Raw genomic sequence first — 8,811 nt, 5'->3', positions numbered from 1 at the left:
TCAGGGTAGGAACTATGGGGATGAGAGAGGTTCCTGGTCCTGGGGAATAAGCTGAAACTACATCCTGCTGCGGTTGGATGGTGTGGTGGGGCTGCCTGTGGCAGGGCAGTCTCCAGGAAATCCTACACCTGTGCCTCCCCAGTGAAAGGCGAGTATGCGGTGCCAGAAAGCCTCAGCCCCCACTGCCTTATGGGTGACCCTGTGAAGGGGAAAGGCTAGGGGAACACACCCCGACAGAAAAGCACAGGGCCAAGGACTACAAAATGAAGCCTGAGACAGGGTCCAGGCTGATAGAATGGGGCCTGAGACTGGGGTCAAGGCCCACAGAATGAGGCCTGAGGCCCAAGGGGTGTAAGGCCCAGCAGCCTGGTGAGGGGGCAGGGTAGGCTTGAGGCCCAAAGGGCATAAGGCCCAGTGACCAGACAGGGTAGAGGTCCCAGTCAGGGGGCAAGGTAGAGGCCCCAGGGAAGGGCATGAGGCTAAGGTGTGTCTGAGGGTGCCTGAGGCCAGGTTTGGACCAGAGGCTGAGTGCAGCCCACCTAAGTGGCTGGGGGAGTAATAGTGGATTTGGATGCCATCTGCAAGGCATGGGATACAGTGAGGAGAGGTTCAGGGGCATGTATTTCACCCTTGGCATCAGGGCAATTAAATGGGCAGCCTCCCGCATTTTTCCATCTACTGTGATACATCGAGGCGTGGTGGTGTGCCCTGCAAAGCTGGGCTGGCCAATGTAGTGACCGACCCTAAGATGGCTCATGTTACAATCTACAGAGAAGACACTCTTCTTTTCTCATACGTCCTTGTATGTGAGAGTACTTGACCTAATTCTCCCATATTTCAAATTCAGTTTCTAAAATCCTTATATTTTTTAATGGCCCCTCAGGACCAAATTCTCCTTCTCAGACCCTCCTGTATCTTCAGCAGATTCCCTCCACAGTCCTCCTCACAGAGCACTTAGATCTAGCAGGTCCTTAAGCTGGACAATCTCCACCAAGCTAGCTTCTAACCAAATGCATTCTAATTGCTTCTCTGGCCCACTTTTATCTGTAACCTTAATAAGATGCATTCTGACTGAATAGCATTCAGTTGCCAAGTTAACTATTTTCTTGACAGCCCTGACTGAAGTATATTGATGCCATCAAAGTATCAGATCCCCAGCTTTCCTCCTGTTTACCCACTTGTATCAAATTTTCTCAATAGCTTTGGAGCATCCATCCATCCATGGCTCAACAGTCATAGTCAGGTGACTGATCAGTGAAGGTGTTGTTTTGTTAACTAAAATTGTTTAACTTCTTTTGTTATATTAGGGTGGTTTCCAAAGGCATCATTTAGGACTGGAACCTCACTTTACTAGGACTGCTTCAACATACAGATGCTTGACCCTTTCCCTGAAAATGCTGAATCTAACACCTGACTCCTGTCTATACCAGCTCCATATGTGGACAGCACTGTCTAAACTCTTCCCAATATTTTATTGTATTTATCCCCAAATCACAACAAGTTTAATTTTATGCTTATAAATACTAGCCTTTGGCATCAGTGAGAGTATCCAAATATGTAGGCACATAGACAAGTCTCTGCAGCATCAGGGCCTAACTAAAGATAGGACCCAATTGTTGATCCAGTTAAACTCATGCTGCTTTTTGTTAGGAAAAAAATGCATTAAATTTTTTGTAAGCTTTTGCAGATTCTATGCTGTTAGCCAAGAATTCAATTTACTCTTATTTTTATTCCACTTTTGACACAACTATCACTTTTTTTGTTAGGGACAGTGTTGTAGTTGCATGATCCCTCCTGGAGCACTCAAAAATGAAGGGAAAAAACGTTAAAAGTTTGAGCCTAGATAGCTGATTACATTAGTGTGCTTCAGGTATATCAGCTTCTGTAGTCTACAGCAACACAAGGGAGCAATGGTGCAGCACTACCCCCTCCTGTCCCCTGCAAGCTGGGATTAGTTCCCGGGGGCCCAGAACCACCCCCTTTCACCTCCTGCACACTGGGATTGATTTCTGGGTGTCAAGACCACCACCTCCCACTCCCACATGCCAGGATTGGGTACCAGGGACCTGGTGCCAGCCCCTCCAGTCCCCCTATGTGCAGGAACTGGGTCCTGGGGGCCCAATACCACCTCCTCCTAGTCTCCCTCCACCACACAAATATTGGGCCCTAGGGCCTAGTGTTGCCCCAGGCCAGCCCTGTGTGCTGGGATCAGGTTCCAGATCCAACATACAGAGCCTAGGGCAGGGGTGGGCAACTATTTTGGGCAGAGGGCCGCTTACTGAGTTTTAGTAAGCCATCAAGTGCCACATGACAGGCAGCCCAGGGCAGCTAAATATTGATTTTCTAAATTTTTGAGGGGCCCCATGGGCCAAATAGAATGGCCTGGCATGCTGTATCTAGTCCCCAGGCCACATTTTGCCCACCCCTGACCTAGGGCTTCACATAGGTCCAGAGATTTGGCATCAGGGGAGCAGACAAATTTCTAGACTCATGGGGAGCCCCACTGCCAAATTTCTACACCAATGGGGAGCACCACAGGCCAGACAACACAGTGTCAAGGACCAGATCTGGCCTGGGGACTGCAGGTGGAGCACCACTCATTTAAGATATTAACCAAGTCACTTCTAGACAAATTCAATGTAGGTTCTTGTAACAAGACACTAAAATCAAACTCTACAGCAACAACTTATGTACGTCCACTTTACAATGTTAACTAAGGTCCCAATTCAGGAAAATGTTCACGGAGGACCCACCTGAAGTCCAGTGTGAAGCCAATGGAATTCTACAAATACAGGATTCTGCCTAAACAAGGCAATCCACAGAATAGGCATGTTAGCTTGTATTTAAAGGAAGGGAGCACAGGCTACTCCATTTTATCATACTGTAAATGTCATTTAGTTTTATACTCCATCCTGTAAGTCTGAACAAAGATTTCAGAATAGTAAAAATCATAAGTCATTGGAACAATGGGTTCCACAGCTCCCCTGCTGCCAAATCTCTAGACCTGTGGGAAGCCCTAGGCTCTGCTTCTTGAATCTGGGGCCTGATCCCAGCACACAGGGCTGGCCTGGGGCAGTACTAGGCCCCAGGGACTGTAAAGGAAAGGAACACTTTAAAACTTATCCCTAGACAAAATATACTAACCTTTGTTTTACTTGCAGATATAGGAAAGAGAACTACATCTCTGAACCTCATTCTATGATCAAACTATCATTTTTACGACAGAGTAGAGTACCAGCCATCAAATAGGTACCTGTTTTGCTAGTCTAATTAGTGTTTTTTCTTGGCAAGAGAAAGAGAGAGACAGACAGAGAGACTTTAAACTGTTAAGCTTTTCAAGTATTAATTTGAAGTTGCATAACTCCATTGGCATTATTAATCCACCTGAGAGAAAAAGGCTCTGCTTGTACCGCCAAGCCTGGAGTCCATTCTATGCCTAAAAAAGATATCCAGTATGCACAAGAGTTGATGCACAGGTGTTGTTTTTTTAAGATTTAACTGAGTTGTTCTGGTGAGCTCTAGCTAACCAAGGTCACAGTGGCACCTAACTACGTATGTAAACTTAAGGAAGTCAGTTAAAAATTAGCAATTTTCTTTGCATTTGTAGCCTTGAGGCACAGCCTTATGTGATGTGACTATTTTACTTAAATATTATAAATCTTCTGTAAGTCAAGGTTTTAGGTTATTAAATATACCTTAAGCTTATGGCATAAGAATAACTATTTTTCTGTCTGGTTGATACATATGCTACATATGCCTCCTGAAAATGATATTCACTTAATTTGTAAATTACAAATAGTGAAAAATGCTGTGACATGCTGGAGTTACATTGCATTGTAGGGAGTCCAAGTAAGAGGTCATGCTTTTATTTTACTAATAGCGCTGAGCTGAGAAATCATTCCCATGAAAGCTTTCACATATCAGAATGTTTATCTCTTGACATCAATGCTTCCCATTCTGAAGCACAACAAAACCAAAACATTTCTAATCAAAATTCATAGAAAGCGCTACGCTCAGCTATTTCAGAAATGCCGTATGACCACTGAAGTTAGATCACTCATCTTGAACTGTGGTTCAAATACTTGGTCTGAATCAAGCAGAGCTGGAAGCAGATCTTCAGGTGAACATCCTCATCAAAGGATTATTGGACATTGTATGGTAGGGACTCTCTTTCTTTCTCATTTTGCCCAGGAATTCCATCCCTATTGATACTTTTATAATCCTGTGGAAAGTTTTGGTAGTGAGCATTTTCTTTCATAATACTATCTCACTTAAAAACTCCCAGCCAACTCAATTTATCTTATTTTTTTACATACCACACACCCCCAAATAAGATTTTACTTTGTTTTGGAGAAGGCAGAATGAATGAAGAAGAAAAAGATTTTTCCAGAGTTATGGAGATATAGAGCAGAAACACGACTTAATCTTCAGCTCGCTCAACCTCTCCTTCCTGTTTGGGCAACACTATAGTGGTTTTGACAGCTGAATAGTGAGCAGTTCTTGGCTGCTCAACCAAAAGCTAAAACTGTAGTTCCTGCTGAAGACTGGACTCCATGGGCAAATTTATGTTTTGAAAAGAACTATGAAGAATCTATAGGGCTGTGAAATAAGAGGAAACCAGGAGTAGCTAATAGATTGCAAAATTGCTGAAGAAAGGATAGCCTGATTAGTGGAACTTCAAGACCATTAAAAAGAAGAAAGGCCATTAACACCAATGAAGTGAAGAACCATTAGCAGGAATTAGGTAGATTATAATGAGCCATGAAGTCAACGTATTCCATCAGCAGTGCCTGAATAGAAATGTCACTGAGGCTATTGGGCAGCTGGCATTAAACTTTGGGTGGAACAGGAATCAAACCAAGGTGTGATCACAATTCTCATGATCCCCTGCTCCGGATCAGCCCCTACTTCACCCCTTCCCCTCCATGCTTCTGCTGAAAAAATATAGAAAAGGAAAAAAAGCAGCAGCCATGTTTTAGCTTCTCCATTCTTCTTAAGTGGGGAAAATCAACTTTCCCACTTAAGACAGATATCCCAATTCTGGATAATTTTGGAGGGGGAAGGTATGTGTGGCATGCAAATAAATGGAGTATTAGTTTTTGCAATCAGATGTTCTTTTGATGACTTTTGGTTAGGAATATAATGAGGAAAACTGATATGTTACCAACTTCATTAAAAATCACTGTATGTCTTAAAGCCAGTTTCATTTAATTTTGTTCCCTAGAGACGAGATGGGTATTTTGAATAAATACAAGATATATGTACATGGAAACAAGAAAAGTGACTCACACAACAAAATACAATTGCTTTGGTTATCCTTTGCTTTTTTCTTTATTTTCTTTTTTTATTTTATATGTTTATGTGAAGCAGATGCACTTAAAAAAAATCAAATGAAATATTGCACAATACGAGCTTCTGTGAATAGGTTTTTTACAGAACCAAGAGGTACATCTAAGTTCAACTGGTATTTTTCTGGCATTATATTTTGGCTAACTTTATTTGTTTTAATTATAGATTTGTTAATAATTAAATGTTGTGCAAGTAGGTAATGTTTGTAATTACTGACATTTTATTACCAGCAGTAAAACCTGGCAAGTTAAGATGTGAACTAAACAAGCAGATCCATTTTTCTTAGTAATTGATTCCTGTGCTGGATCCAATAAAATACTTATGAGTGTAAATGTTAGGCATTTACTGTTAAAGTAATGCCTACCTCTTAAGAGCTTTCCCCTGAGTGGAATCCAGAATCCAGTGACATCCTTGGCTACCTATAAAGTGAAGAGAGTTTAACTGCAATATTTAAAGAAAAGCTAAAAGAGCCAGAACAGTGAACAAAAATCTAAAGACATCAGGCTCAGTACATAGCTACTAAAGAAGCAGTCAGAAGTGCAGCTCCTTGGTCTAACTCATGGCATTTTACAGAAAGCTGGATCCAGCCCATTGGGCACTTTCATCTGGCCCGCGGGTGCCCACCAACTAATTGTAACCTGCCCAGCCTGCATGCCTCACTCCCACCCTCATGTATGGAAGGACCCAGCCCAACCAGCATGGAGCTTCCAGGCAGGGCTGCTGCTGTCACTGCTGCAGCTGCCAAGGGGTCTGCTTGGCTTCCCTGGCATCCAGAAGCTACTCATCTCCCTGCTGCAGTGCGTGCTCTGGGCAGCAGGTAGGAAAGCAGAGAGGGTGGGTGGATGGGGAGCTGCAGCTGAGCAGAAGCATGGAGCTGGGGCTGGGGCTGGCAGGAGCATGGAGTCTTCACCTGGGGTTGTGGGGTAGTAAAAGTGTGGAAAGTGGGTGGAGAGGGTATGGGTGTGAGAGAGGGTGGAGGGGTGTGAGGATCCCCCCACATGGCACACAGCCCCTGCCACTGGTGGCAGCAGCAGCAGGCAGGGGCCCTCAAGACACTTGTGGTCTACACAGGCACTGCCGCCTGGCAGCACGCAGCTCCAGCCAGCACTGCATGTGGTGGCAAGGAGCGCAGCCAAGCCAGCCCGCCTCTATCATGTGGGACTACCCAAAGCACATGTGCAGCTCCTGGCACTCAGGCACTGCCGGGGAAGCCCCACACACTGAAGCCATCTGTCTTCCCCACACCCGGCTGTGCAGGCCCTGGGACTCCACCAGAAGTGGGGGGGAGTCCCACCCCTGCTTCCTGGCAGAGTCCTGGGACCTGCACGGCAGGCAGCAGGGAAGGCAGCTGGCTCCATCAAGTGGGGCTTCCCCCAGCAGTGCATGAGTGCCAGGAACTACACATGTGCTGAGGGTAGCCCCACGCAATGAAGGCAGGCCAGCCTAGCTGTGTTCCTTACCACCACATGCAGCACCGGCCAGAGCCATACATTGCTGGGCAGCACGGCCTGTGTGGGCCACGAGTGCCATGAGCACCTGACATGTACTGCTGTTGCTACTACTGGTGGCAGGGGCTGTGTGCCACACAATATACAAGACTTTATTTTTGAGTTATGCAATCATCTCTATATACAGTACACACACACAGATCATGACAAAAATATTTTTAAATCAAATTTAAATATGTTACAGTAGATTTTTGACTTTCAGTATATTTTTTGTTTTCTGGTTCCAAGATGGCAACCCTCCCTTCCCAAAAGGAGTACTTCCAAGGGCAAGGGGAGGTACTTCTGGTGGCAAAGGTTAGGGGTTAGGGGCAGGATTTCTGGTCCCAAGATGGCAACCAGGCTGCACGGCACCTGTCAAGGGGCAGAGCTACCCTTGTGGGCATTGACAGCTCACCAAAACTCATTACGTGGCTCTCCAGCTGAAATAATTGCCCACCCTGAGTTAGACCAATCCTCCCAACCCAACAGATATTAGATTGGGTCAGGAGGTTGGGGGATCGAGGTCCAATTTGGAGCTGATCCAGGGAGAGAGGCTGAATCTCTGCAGCCTGTTCTCCTAGCTCCAGCCCCCTCTCCCAGACCCTGGTGCTGTCTCAGGATGGGAGGGGGAGAAGGCAGGAGAGGGAGGTCCATTCTGGGGTTTCCTCAGCCTGCACTGGAGTGGGGGTCAGTGGTATTGGAGACTCCCCACCTGGCAGGGGGGGAAGCTCCAATCCACCTTCCCCACCCTCCAGCACTGGCCTCCAGGCACCCTCCAGTGCTGGGCTGGGCAACCCCCCGAACAAGATCCCTCAACTCCCACCCCATCCTCCCATTCTGAAATTAGCACCAAGAGCAGGGCTGGGCTGCATCAACCCAGCCCTGCTCTCAGCATGCACACACGCAAGTTGGTGCCTTCATCTGAACCCTCATGTAATTAGGGTTCAGATTGTCATGGGATTGGGCCCTTTTAAAGTGCTCTGCAGCTATGTACTTGTGTTAGCTCATGGCTGTAGAGTGCTTTCAGGGGCCAGATCAGGTGAAAATTACCACTTTTGTCTGTGCCTCTAGAGTTCAGCAGAAGGAAAGGCTGTAGACAGAGGGGTGTCTTATATTTTATTCCTCTCTGGAACTCTGGCATTTTATTTTATTTCAGGCTGCTGTCTGGCATCTCCATCCACTTGGGGTCAATATCCCAAAACACTCTTCTGAAGACAAGTGCCTACATCCTTTCTTTTAAGGATTGGAGAATGACTCACATTTTTGCTTTTAAAAGACACTCAGAGGAAGGTTTCAGTTGTGCTAGTTCCCCGCCTCACCCTGAACATTACATAATATGCTACTTATTACAAAGTACTCCCCTGGGAAGTGCAAGGACTGGGGACCAAAATTCTTACCTACCCCTCCTGCCTCCCTAGTTTACCTGACTGCCCTAAGCTCTAGGCCCTCACCTTTTTTCTCCAACCCAATGAATCTTTAATTATGTTCTTCAGCGTGGCACAGCTTCAGAAGAAGGGATGAAAAGTACCACTGCACTTAAACTAACTCAGAATCTGGTGGTTAAGGCATTGACCAGAAAGGTGGGAGATTTTGGTGTGGACCCCCTCCAGCTGAGAAGAGCACTGAATCTTGGTCTCCACTTCTTGGGTGAGTGCTCTAACCACTAACCACTATTCTATCATAGAAAGAAGGGCACCTCCTATCCCTGCCATCCTTGAAAAGAAAGCAGCAGCTACTACAGCTTGTGAGCAGCCCAGCCCTCTGATCTCTTACTAACTCAAGTCCCTCAGGGGATTTAGGCATAAAAGCACCTACTTTCTGGTTGCCATCTGGACTTAAGTATGAGATAGACAGAAAAATGGAAGGATTGGGGGCATTCTGAGCACACCCAGAAATGGAACCCTAAGTGCCCAAGGGATGTCAAATCAAAATGTTTAGTCATTTTTAGGATTATGCAGCAGGGAATGAAGCAGTT

This window comes from Gavialis gangeticus, unplaced genomic scaffold, assembly GCF_001723915.1.
Source record: "Gavialis gangeticus isolate Ggan-Ray unplaced genomic scaffold, GavGan_comp1, whole genome shotgun sequence".
Lineage (NCBI taxonomy): Eukaryota > Metazoa > Chordata > Crocodylia > Gavialidae > Gavialis > Gavialis gangeticus.
This window is presented reverse-complemented; position numbering follows the sequence as displayed.